The sequence below is a fragment of the Pinus tabuliformis genome, chromosome 2_2, assembly GCF_031772625.1.
Source record: "Pinus tabuliformis cultivar Carrire ecotype Pingquan chromosome 2_2, CPIR1, whole genome shotgun sequence".
Classification (NCBI taxonomy): domain Eukaryota; kingdom Viridiplantae; phylum Streptophyta; class Pinopsida; order Pinales; family Pinaceae; genus Pinus; species Pinus tabuliformis.
Window position 1 is genome coordinate 618740341 of NC_142300.1, and position 13832 is coordinate 618754172.

A 13832-nucleotide genomic window follows, 5' to 3' on the forward strand; every position below is an offset into this window, starting at 1 on the left:
TTGCGTTAGTTTGAGTAGGGTCCTTTCTCGTTAGTTTCCCTAGGATTTTTTGAAACTTGTCATCCTGGCGGAATCATCGATCCCGTCTCCCGTTCCAAGAGACCAAGGGTCTCCTTCTTCTGTTGCTCCTGAGGTACCGGTTGTGAGTGATACTCTCCCTGTTATCCCGAGTATCCAACCGATTAACTCTCGCACCCCAGACGATGAGGCTTACAAATTTCATTGGAACCCCATTTGGGAGCCTTACGAAGATGATATTCCTTTTACCCCCCCTGGTGTTTCGACCCCAATTTCTTCCTCTGACATGGATGACACGTCTCCTAGAGCAAGTGAGACACCTGTTTTGTCAAGTATTGAAACTCCTACCCCGACCACATCCCCGATACCCTCACGCTATAAGTCTTTGAGGGATAATATGGGTACTAGGATCCCCTCTTCAAGTACCATGTGGGATCACCACATCATTCCCACTACGGGATCTTTTGTTTCACAAGTTCAAAATACACCCGTCACTTCAGTTCCAACTGTTCCGACTGTTTGTGTAGCGTATTCAACACCGGTTGTTAGTGCTGTTACGGCATCTTCAGCTGTGACTACTGTTGCTGGTCCATCTCACGACCTAGTAAGTAGTGGCCAGCCGGCACATACACCCAGAGTTGTTCATCCTACACAAAGTGCCCCGCCCTCTTCTGGTCCCACTCCAGCAGGGGGGCCATATGATCGCTATTTGCAAGTTGTCCAGGATCCGAGCTCGCAAGGTCTGTTCTATTACTACGATTCCACTGGTCAGTACCTTTATCTTTCCAGGCCCTTGCCAACTCAGCCCGTTGTTGAGGTCTCGGTACCATTATCCGTTGCTTGGAGCACCACCACTTATCATGGTGGCCAAGCAATGCCTACACAACCTCAGGGATCGCCTAACCAAGGCCAGTCGTCTTACGTGCAAACCCCCTAAGGGCAGCAGTATCACGGCCAGTCTCACCCAGGGCAACCTGGGGGCCCACAAGGACAACCCTTTCAGGGACAACCTTCGACCTCTGGTGGTCCATATTTTACTTATCTTACTCGACCTTCTGGTAATCTGGGGCAACCTGGCATTCAGCAAGGTTACCCGTCTGGGCAACCGGGACAACCTTACATCCAACAAGGTCAACCTGGTGTCCAGCAAGGTTATCCATTTGGACAAGCAGGACAACCTTATATGCAACAAGGAAAACCTGGAATCCAGCAAGGGTACCCTTCTAGGCAGAGTGGTCAGCCTTACATGCAGCAAGGCCAACCCACTGCTCAGCCTAGTCATCTATCTGGACAAGTTGGTCGACCTCAGGGTCAACCAGCCATCCAGCCCGCTCAGCCATCTGTTCCGCAAGGACAACCCTCGGTTGTACAAGGACAACCTAATACCCAGCAAGCTCATCCTTCTGGGCAAATGGGTCCGTCCCAAACTCAACCAGGACAACCTTCCGGCCAGGTGGCCCAAGCTCCACCTTTTCAAGGACATCCTTTTGGGCCCCAGACTCAAACTGGTCTTCAAATGCAAGGTGGGTTTCAAACCCAACCTTCTTACCAAGCGCAGCCTGGTCACCAGGCTCAGTATGGATCTCAACAACCGTATGGTTACCAGCAACCCCAGCTGCAAGCTCAGTTAGCCCCGTATCAAAATTACCAACAAATGCAGGTCACTCTTTATCAGAATTATCAACAACAGTATGTTGCTCCTGCAGGTCAAGTTGGTAATCCATGGGGTGCTGGGGGGCAGATCCAGAGTCAACCGTCCATTTATGGACAGAATCCCTATGGGCAGAACCCTTATGGGCTAGGCCTGTCCGGACAAAGTCCATGGGGGCAACCACCACCTGGTTGGAACTATGGTATTACCTCTTATCCACGGCCACAAATGTCCTTCAATCCTCAGTTACCTTTCTTAGCAACATTGGAACTGCCAGATGTGTCCAAATTGACTAATGATCCTATTCTTCATAATCCATACTGGCCACTAGTTCCAACCAAGATACCCGATGATTGTCCCAAATTCGATAGTAAAGCTGGAGAGGACCCTCAAGCCCACGTCATGACTTATCACCTTTGGTGTTCGTCAAATTCGTGGCTTGACGATTCCATCCGGCTTCGCCTTTTCCAAAGGACTCTCATTGGCTCGACTGCTAAGTGGTACATTGAGTTGAATCACGGATCCTTTCAAGACTTCAACTCGTTGGCAATGGAATTTCTAACTCACTTTCAGTTACCCATTCGGTATGAGACAGGAACGAATCTCCTTACGTCTCTTAAACAGGACACGACCACGCATATATCCGATCATATACATGAATGGAGACGGTTTCGTCGTTTGATCAATTTCTGGATTCCTGATCAGCTCCTGACCGATTGGTTTACAACCTCCTTTGTCCCTGCAATCGCGCGAGACATTGCTATGGGAGCTTGTGTAACTAAAGAGAAAGCTATCGCGCGTGCTCAGTACCTTGACTTAGTTTATTCTCAGTCAGGTACCTTATATGATTATTTTCCTGATGCCTTGAGACCCGAAACATCCAAAGCTCCGCCAAAGCCATCTGTTGACAGTGTTATTGGCTCTGTAAATTCGTCTTCGAAGAAATAATCCGCGAACCCTGGGAAGAAAAAATTGAATGCTTCAAATGAAAATACTTCTCAGGGTGTATCTAATTCTGGAAATACTTCCGAGGTTAACGCCGTCCAGTCCACCACGGCAGATGAATCCTCGAAAGGAAAGAAGAAGGGGAAAGCTAAGAATAAATCTGAGCAGCCCAGATAGAACTCCACTAAACCTCCACCCGAGGAAGGAGCCAAACATAAACCCAAGTATCCTTGTCTTATCTGTGACGAGGATCACTATACTAAAGACTGCCCCAGGCGGTCCGAAGTTAGTCGATTGTTGAAAGGTGCTCCCGGGACTCCCGTTGTGCTTAAAGAACCTTTCCCCTCACAACAAACTCAAATGGTGGCTGATCCATCGCAACCTTCTTCTTCATTCGGCTCTCAAGTATTTATGGCTGGGACATTCCCCGTCCACATCAGTACTCGGGCAAAAGAATATCCGTCGCATGCCAGGAAAGAACCTGAGGTCCCCCCCAGCGCTCCTCCGTCCAGTTCTGGTCCACTCCATATCGAGAGACCTAGCACTGAGACGCCCATCTGACCCCCTCCAAAAGGTGTACTCCGGAAGTCTTCTTACAACCCTAATGCTCGTGCTGCCCAGCACTACAACATCATTGAGGACTTAGCTCAGGCTCCGTCTACTATGTCTGCCTTAGAAGTGCTCCAGAGATGCCCCTCCTAGAGGAATTCCTTGCTATCGGCCATCGGTGGCATAGAACCGGGTGACTCAGATCTGATTGCTTTTGACCTCGAAGGCCATACGCTGAGACTGCCTCACCAAATCGCTTTCCTCATACAGGTCATTATCAACACTAAAACGATTCACCGTACAGTGATTGATGAAGGTGCTTCGAATTGCATCATATCTGTTGCCTGTTGGAAAGCTATTGGTTCTCCGACGCTGAGCCAGTCTCCTACAACATTGGAAGCCTTTGACGGAAGAGAGTCTCGTCCTTATGGTATACTCCAACGTTTGCCCATTTCTTTGGAAGGGAAGACGGTCGAAGTGGAAGTTGAAGTTGTCGATGCTAATCTTACCTACAACCTCCTCCTGAGGCGTAGCTGGACATACGCCATGCAAGCCATGGCTTCATCTCTTTTCCGTGTCATTCGTTTCCCTCACCAGGGGAAGATTGTCACCGTGCACCAGCTCTCCTTCTTCGCCTCCTCTTCTGAAGGCAACGTGCCTTTTTTGGAGCATACCTCAAAATCATGTGAAAGCGTGGGAGCCGGAATTTTTAAAGATCCTGCCTTGATGGGTGTCTTTTCCCTCCCACCTCCTAATCTCGCTCCTATTAATATGATTTCCATGCGCTTTGATCCGTGGGTTCTTCCCCCCTCTAATCAAATAGAATCCTGGGGTGATATGATGCCGTTGAGTCCTGCCGAGCTCAGCTACGTTGAAATCGTTGTTGCATCGTGTTATAGACATTTTTTTGCCTCGCGTCAAGGAGCATGGAATGTCAATAATTACAGGGATCCTCAGTCCCTAAACATGTTGTTCTTACCCCTAAAAGAACAAGGTCATCAAACAACAGCACTTCCAATCAGTTCTCCACCTGAAAACACTTCAAAACAGGCTTATTTTGAATCATGTCAGCTGCTTAACTGAGCTTCTGCGCTGGAATGCAACTGTTGCTCTTTGTACCTGCGCTGGAAGTCAAGATTAATGAAGGCTACCTGCGCTGGGCGAGATTGGCCAAGTGGCACAGTCATCCTGCAAGGTGTCAACTGCCCAGGAAGCTTCCAAACTGACACTTGGTTCATGAGATTCGCCCTGTGATGAGTAAGAGGTACTTGATCACCATGTGTAAGCAAGGATCTCCAAGTGGACACAAGAACTGAAGACTAACTGAAGATGGAGAGGACACAAGGCAGCTTCATGTCAGTCTCAAGCTGACTCATCCTTTCCTCTTCTCTCCTATATATAGAGCTCTTCTATGAGGTCTAAGGAGGCTGGAATTTTGTTAAAGCAAGGAGGTGTTGTTGGTATACTGCCAGAGTTATTGGGTGATTGTTTTACTAGAGGTGAAGAGGAGAGTTCTTGCTGCTGGGGAGGTACTGCTGGATTGGAGCCATCATCATTGGTTGTAACTTCCTCGGAACCCTGTTACTTTCTATCAATAAAGTTTGCATGTTCTTCTATATACTTGTCTTACATAGATGTTTTGTGTTTACATGTATATTTGATGCACCCTAATCCATGCTTCAGTTATGAGTACATGTATCTTGTAGTTTGCTCTCTTGTTTTGTGCAGGTTTTGTGTGTAGCTGGATCAGCTAGGAGAGCAAGAAGCTGGGAACGAGATACAAAGAGAGAAGGATAAGGATCAACTAAGCGAAAGACACCAGGTTGGTTGACCTTCTTTTCATTCTCTCTGTATTTTCATAAAGTAGAACATGAAAACTTTACCTTCAGTTGTTGCTAAAGACTGTCACCTTTAGAGTAGGGTTAGTGTCATCCGCATCGGATACTTTTCCCCACAACAAACTGGCGACTCCGCTGGGGAGCCTAGTATCTTGTTGGTGTTTGTAGTATTTTTCTATTCATTTCTTGAAGAAAAGAGTACCAAATCGAAAAGCTTTTGATTATATCAAAAGCGAAGTAGAGGGTCTGCTACTCTTGCTCCTTTGCTGAGCAAATTCAATATTTAAAGAGCTAATCTACAAAATAATCTTTACTCTTTGTGATAGATCTTCATCCTCTTGATCATCCCTTAGCCTGTACTTGACCTATAGCTTTTGATTTCAGCAAAAACAGTGCATTTTTGAGCTTTTTATGACCCGGAATTCTTTGCAGACGTAACTCTCGTAAGTCAGTGCAGGCTGTCCACAGGCAGTCTGCATTACAGCGCAGGTACTCCCTTCGGGAACTGCGCTGAGAGTGAAACTGGCAGACTAGCACCTGCGCTGGTCTAGTTAGCCTTAGTTTAGCTCAGCTTTCCTATTGTGTCTTGGCCTTGTTTTCACTGTTTTTCTTGCTGATTGCTTGCTGGTCATTGTACTTGCTGTAGACCACTTCTCCTTGTCATTATTCCGCCTCAGTTTTGCGATGAAACTGTGAATGTTCTTTCAGTATTTCTTGTTTCAGTTCCAGTTTCCCATTGTGAAAAGCGAACCAGTATAGCTGTGACCTCTTAGATCCTGAACTGTAAAAGTGTCTTTGTGATCTTATGAGCTAGTTTCATTACTGTTCATGGCTGTTTGAGTTTGTTTGCTTTTCATTTTATGGTTTGAATCTATACATTTCCTGTATTTTAAACAAGTCTATCATAAGGTGTCGTTTTTATTGTGGACAAGCTTGTTTATTTTTACTTGAAAGTTGATTCAAAAATCGTACAACAGTTTCCTTTTGTTAGCATCAACATTAAGGATAACGAAAATAAATACACGCATTGTGCATTTTGCATTTGACTGTATACTTGATGATTTATGAAAATGTGCATTTTAGTGTGTGTTCTTTGATCTGTGGAAAAAGTTGTGTCTTTCTTTTCCCTCAAGTAGATTAAGGTTTTCAAAGTTGAAAGACTGAAAAGATTTTGCTTCTCATTCTTAGATTGCATATAGGAAGTTGTATATATACATCTCGTGGCGAACCTGAAAGGCAAATTGTTAAAGAAAGATCAACATTAAAATAAACTCAATTTACATAACAACGCTTTGGAATCTAACGCAAACATCTAGAGGTCTAGGTAGAGACGTGTTCCGGCGTCGTTAAACATAGTGACTGTCGATCTCTACGAAGGTGGGTGATTCCTCCTGAGAGTCGGTGGCACTAACACGGACTTGAGCTCCCGCGTACCGTCGAGTATATTGGGAGACCCCTATAGGCTTTTATCCTTTATCCTTAGGAAACCGTGTCGGCCGCCCTACTGATCGCAATGCAGTGAACACAGCATTCACGAAGATCGACCACCCGTACCGTAAAACGTATTCTGTGGTTTCACGAAAGGTTTGGCACACCCTCTGCCTAGATCTCCAGAGCAGTTTCTTTTGGCCTTTTTCAAACTCTATAACTGAAAAAGTCCAACCGAGCATTTGTCACTTCGGGCTCGTTAATACATCGAAGGCGACTAGAGTCATCTTTAGCTTTTTCTCGACTCTTAAAACATGAAAAAGCAAGTTTGTGTCTAAAAGCGTCGTAAATAAAATTTATTTTAAGCGGAACATAATCACCTGTTATTCCCACGTTGATCTTTCAGTTGAAAAGTATGGAGCCCACCAACCAAGGAAGTAACCTTGGCGGAAGTCCAAATCCCTTCTCCTCTTGGGGAGATATTGGTGCGCCCCATATGGCTACATTGTCGCTTCCAGGATTGACAATTGGCCTCCCTATTTGGCTCTTTTCAACTAATGTAGTCCAAATCGCCACTAATCCTAAGCAGTCGAATCAACAGTCAGAACAATCTAGAACTACCCACCAGCCTTCCACTTCTTATGATACTTCCTCTGATCCTTCATCTTCACAGGGTAGAGCCGGCAAAATTTAGCCTCCCAAGGAGAAGAAGGAAAAGAAGAAGAAAGGAAAGAAGCAGAAGGAGCCTCTGGCGAAGGCGACTGGGGGCAAGCAGAAGAAAACTGACAAAAACCCACACACTGCACCGACTGGGCCTAAATCGCCATGTGTCATTTGCAAAGGGATCCATTTCCATCGTGATTGTCCTTGTATTCCCCGGATACTAAGGGACTGGTCCCCAAGGTTGCACAATCCGGTAGCATCAACCTCTGTTTGTCAAGTTGATTGCATTCCGTCAACTAGCGAGAGTGAAGGACGAAGAAATGGACCAAGATCACCCTGTCTATTGTGTGAAGGTAGTCATGCCATCCACAAATGTCCATTCTTAGATGAGGCCAAGAGAGTTTTGGAAGATCGCCCGGTGTCACCGTTGCGACTTCCTCCTGGATATCAAAAACTCGCGCCTAATCCCTCGATAGTTGAAAATCCAGTTGACCCTCTCAAGTGGTCGACTGAAGTGTCGGTCATTGACAATGAACCTACCGAATCCAGACCAGACGAAAGTCTAAAGGTCGAAACGACAGTTGACTCGGTTCTTCCTTCAGAGGTTCTATCGTCCAATGACTCTGTCATTGAAGATCCGTCTTCAAATGACACCGTCGCGGAAGAGTCATCTTCATGCGACACCCTAGCTGAAGAGAATAAGGATGACACCATCCAGGTTCTTTATATCAGCGCCGACTCTGATGAGCGTCAGGGAAATGCGCCCATTCCTTTATCGCAGGGAGGAACAACATCAGATTCATACCCGGCCGTATATACGGTCCCACCACCAAGCAACCTGGTTGTATCCTTTGATTGGAATCAACTAGGCAGACCCCGGTTACCAGCCAGTATACCATTCAGAATCATTGTCCAGATCTATAGAATGATTATGGCTGGTACTATCATTGATGAAGGGGCGTCTGTGAGTATCATTTCCTCTATTTCTTGGAAAGCACTGGGTTCCCCAGCGCTTTTACCTGAGTTGAGAAATCTCTCAGGTTTTGATAAAGGAACCAGTCGACCATTAGGAATCCTCCCCAATGTACCTGTTACATTGAAAGGGAAGACTGTCGAGATGAACTTGTTTGTTGTTCAAGGACCCTTGGATTATAACCTACTCCTTGGACGTGACTATATTTATTACATGGGAGCGATAGTCTCCTCACTCTTTAGAGTAATGTGTTTTCCACACGAAGGAAGGATGGTCAAGCTCGTAGACCAACTTTCATTTCCGGGATCTCGCATCGCAAATAGTCAAATACCAATCCTAAATGGTTTATTCACTCAAGATACGCCTCCGCCTCCGGTCCTTCTTCCCGATGAATGCGAGTGATTCGGAAAGAAAGACTGGAACCCAGGGGGCATGCACCCTGGTCTGCTTCGGGCAGAAGAAACTCCGGGTATAAGGAAGAATTTCCGCAAAAGAATATGACTAGTCCGTACCCCGTCCGTAGGAAGTGCGGTTGTTCTGGAATAATAATCTTTTGTTAAAGTTATGTGTCTGGGAATCATTCACCTTTGTCTAAAAAGTGGGCAATGCCCGAGTAGGAATTCCCTTATTGCAACAAGTAGTCAACATCTTTGAATTCAAGCCTCGCCCATCGAAACATGTGTTTTGAAGGATAAGCAGGGGCAGCCTACAAAGAAGTAGACCGTATTGTTGTGACAGAGGGTAACCATCTTTGGACAACCCAATGATAGACACCGCCGAAGAAAGAGATTGATTTGCGGCAGCGAATAGAACCACTCTTCGGATAATAAGAAAGAGGCAAGCCTCCCTCAATAACACCAATGTTTTGTCTTTGAGTAATGTTCTTCTATTGTCACAAATAGCTATTTGTTAAAAGTGGGCCGACGGGAAGCCTGAGTACTGCGTAAGACCCCTTAAAATAACGAGAAGACAAGTATCGTTAGCATTAGATTGGCAAGATGACAAATAACTGTGAACACCCCAAAGAAAAGCAGAAGTAGGGGAGAGGAGGAGCAGCCTCGAAATTCTATCCTATACCTAGGGGCATGCAAACCTTTTTGAATGCAAGCAAGGGACGACTATTTATTTTTTAAATTTTTAGGTCCTCCCTTTAAACCTGTAGGTCTAACCCGTTAAACTCGTAGGATTAGCCGTTTCCAAACTTGCATAAAGAAAGCCTGTGGGGCAAAAGTAAAATTTTCCAAATTTGAGCATGGCTGTGGTAAGGCATAAGCTCTATAAAAATTGGTCCTTACGAGAGGCGTTCTTCATATGACTGGTATATCGAGCAGTTTTAGCATATAGTTCATGCTCGTTAAAAAATAAACGCAAATTCAAGCAGTTTTAGGCCTGAATCTATGCTCGTTAAAAAATAGAAAAATGTGAGCAAAAGTTTCCCCCAGAGTTCAAGCTCATGAAAAAATGAACCGGTAAATAACCTTTTGAGATCGTAAATTCATCAGCCATAGAAACCTTGATCGTGTTGTCATCCATCACCTCCATCGTTCATTTGGCCGATCATTCACTTCCATTTGTGTGTTTACCTCTTTTGAGAAACAGCTGCGAAGAGTGATTTCACCTAGCCATCCTTGTGACACTGCCGTGATTGGAAAATTCCAACCTGTACCTGGAATCTGTAGCTATCCCTGTTTATCACTCGTTCCTCAAAAGACGAGTTTTCTTTCAGCTCTTTTCACTGACTCGTAAAATATGAAAAGTTTGCCGAGTTTTGGCCTTCCAGCTCGTTAAATAACCGGAACGTTATCCCTCCTCTAAATTTTAATCTTTTTGGACCTGAGGGATTATTGCACAAAAGGATCGAGCGCTTGTCTTGTTCGGCTCGTTAAAAATACCGAACAGCCATCCCTTCTGTATTGTTTTATACTTTTTCGGACTTAAGGGATATGCTGACGAAAAAGGAATTATGGAGTTAACTTTCTGTACCTTTTCAGACTCTTTAAAAATGAAAAGGACCGAGTTTTCTTTGTCGTTAGACTCGTTAAAGTGATTAAATAGTGACAAACTTGTCTTTAGACGAGAACGAGTTTCCCTATCGCTAGGCTCGTTAAATCTTAGCGATAGGCTTGCCCGAAGGGCAGGTTATAGAACAAGCATATGTTATCCTCCTCAAGCTTGACAAAAATAAAGAGGTACTGGTCAGAAATGACTGGGGAAAAATTGGGAGAACATCAAAGTTTAAAGGTAGTAAGTCACTCTTGAACATGACACTTTTCCTCCGTACCACATCGGGTTGGGTTGATTCATTCACCGGTCTCGTCACCATGGTCCTCGCCACACCATCCACATTTGGGGTAATGCTACCGATCCATCACATCAGTGTCGTTATATGTTCAAGAGGGGTCATTCTGAAAGTGTCAACCGTGTCCCATCCACTGCCATACATTATCCTTCATCCATTTCATGATCGCCACCCTGAATCATATGTCACAGTTTGTTCTCACCTCCATTAAAGTCATTAGCTCCGTTCCGTGTCATTGATGTGGGATTCATTAAGGCCCTCCTTTGACGGATCGCTTCTTGTCGACTTCAGCTCATTATCCAAGAAGTTGATCTAGGAACACCCCCATCAGTACTTTGAAGCCTGCATGCCTCAATGGCAAGTTTCTCACTTCCGGCGACAGGTATACATCAATGACCTTCGACCAGAAGATTTTGCGTGGCGTTCGACGCCAAGTCCTTTATTCACGCCACGTGAATTGTACTGCAGTACCTTGAGGGTCATTGTCATTATTGGTGATTCCTCTCGCGCTTGTTAACGGTTTTCATTATTGACCGGTAATCAAGCGATGTCTTTCCATGTTCGACTTCAGTGCAATTCTCACATGGATCGACTTGTACTTAGAGTGAAGATCGAACGAGTTTGAAGACCCCGGATCTAGTTTCATCCATCCGGGCTGCAATATATATTCAGGAAATATAAAAGCATTTGCCATGTACATCATTGCAGCAGATGATCATCCTATTCAAAGGATGATAATTTCAGCGGAAGATTATCAGTCTGTCATCAGAAGATCGTCTGTCGTATGTACCAAAATGTATTTATAAAAGCTGAGCATGGGGATGCCCGCCTCAGCTAGATCATGAAAATTGAATGAAAAAAAATGTATTGTATTGTATTGTATTACAGGGCACTCTCCTCAGCACTGGAATGAACTTCGGACCCTCTAGCTAAAGCATTTCACCCGATAAACGGCCTCATACTTTAGGGGGCAACTGTTATAGACATTTTTGTGCCTCGCGTCAAGGAGCATGGAATGTCAATAATTACAGGGATCCTCAGTCCCTAAACATGTTGTTCTTACCCCTAAAAGAACAAGGTCATCAAACAACAGCACTTCCAATCAGTTCTCCACCTGAAAACACTTCAAAACAGGCTTATTTTGAATCATGTCAGCTGCTTAACTGAGCTTCTGCACTGGAATGCAACTGTTGCTCTTTGTACCTGCGCTGGAAGTCAAGATTAATGAAGGCTACCTGCGCTGGGCGAGATTGGCCAAGTGGCACAGTCATCCTGCAAGGTGTCAACTGCCCAGGAAGCTTCCAAACTGACACTTGGTTCATGAGATTCGCCCTGTGATGAGTAAGAGGTACTTGATCACCATGTGTAAGCAAGGATCTCCAAGTGGACACAGGAACTGAAGACTAACTGAAGATGGAGAGGACACAAGGCAGCTTCATGTCAGTCTCAAGCTGACTCATCCTTTCCTCTTCTCTCCTATATATAGAGCTCTTCTATGAGGTCTAAGGAGGCTGGAATTTTGTTAAAGCAAGGAGGTGCTGTTGGTATACTGCCAGAGTTATTGGGTGATTGTTTTACTAGAGGTGAAGAGGAGAGTTCTTGCTGCTGGGGAGGTGCTGCTGGATTGGAGCCATCATCATTGGTTGTAACTTCCTCGGAACCCTGTTACTTTCTATCAATAAAGTTTGCATGTTCTTCTATATACTTGTCTTACATAGATGTTTTGTGTTTACATGTATATTTGATGCACCCTAATCCATGCTTCAGTTATGAGTACATGTATCTTGTAGTTTGCTCTCTTGTTTTGTGCAGGTTTTGTGTGTAGCTGGATCGGCTAGGAGAGAAAGAAGCTGGGAACGAGATACAAAGAGAGAAAGATAAGGATCAACTAAGCGAAAGACACCAGGTTGGTTGACCTTTTTTTCATTCTCTCTGTATTTTCATAAAGTAGAACATGAAAACTTTACCTTCAGTTGTTGCTAAAGACTGTCACCTTTAGAGTAGGGTTAGTGTCATCAGCATCGGATACTTTTCCCCACAACACATCGGCTCCCCCTCCTGAACCTGCTCCTCCGAGCAGGGCTCTCGACTCATATGTTCATTCCCCTTAGCTTGGAGATGATGCTACTTCGGACCCTTTAAAGGAAATATGTCCTTCCGATGAAGCCATTATCAAGACCATGTCTCTCGAGGAACCTCCTTGGTATGATCATCACCATCGTTCCTCATTTCTCCCTGCCCATCAGGAAATGATCACCTGTCTCGAGTGGTTTGCTCCTTGTCTCCCATCTCAACCCCTTCAAACACATATCCAAGTTTATCAAGTGTCCTCTGAAGGAAATATGGGAAACATCACGCAGACCCAACCTATCGACATCTCTGCGAAACCAGGGATTGTCGAGCACATTCACATTGGAGTCACTTGTACTCTGGAGGAAATTCAGCTCTATACCGATATTTTTCGCGAATTTCGTGATGTCTTCACTTGGTCCTACGAAGAAATGCCCGACATTGACCCTAGCATAGTGGTGCATGCGATACCTACATATCCGGGTGCTAAGCCTGTTCGCTAACATCTACACCCCGTGCACCCCCGAAAGGTTGCAGCCATTAAAGCAGAAGTTGAAAAGCTTCTCAAGGCTGGTTTTATTTACCCCATTCCACTTACAGATTGGGTTTCCAATATCGTCCCTGTCAACAAAAAACAGGGTACCATTCGAGTCTGTGTTGATTACCGTGACATCAACCGGGCATGTCCTAAGGATAACTTCCCCACACCCTTCATCGATTAGCTCATTGATGAGTGTGCGGGGAGCGAAATCTATTCATTTATGGACGGTTTTTTTGGGTATAACCAGATCAATATTGCGCCCATTGATCAGCATAAGACTGCCTTTATCTGTCCTTGGGGTACTTTTGCTTACAAAAAGCTCCCTTTTGGTTTGAAGAATGTTGGTGCTACCTTCTAACGTGCAATGTCCTATGCTTTTCATGACATCCATCACATTGTACAACCGTACCTGGATGATCTACCAGCTCATTCAGTCAAACGCCAGGACCACCCTTCCCATCTTCGTGAAATATTTCTCCGTTGTCGACACTACCGCATCAGGCTTAATCCTCATAAATGTGTCTACTGCGTTGAATCAGGCAGACTACTCGGGTTTATCGTCTCCTGAGAGGGCATCCGTCTGGATCCCCTTAAAGTCAAAGATATTCTGAATCTTCCTCCCCCTGCTTCTTTGCAGCAGTTGCAGAGCTTTCAAGGCAAAGTAAATTTCTTAAGACAATTTGTTCCGAACTATGCCGAAGTGGCTAAAGGCTTTACACGGTTATTGAAGCGAGATACCCCTTTTCATTGGGATGCTATCGCTCAAGAGTCTTTCGAGCGTCTCAAGGGTCTCCTTATTTCAGCTCCATTATTGCGACCTCCGAATTACCATCGCGATTATACTCTGTATTTGGCCA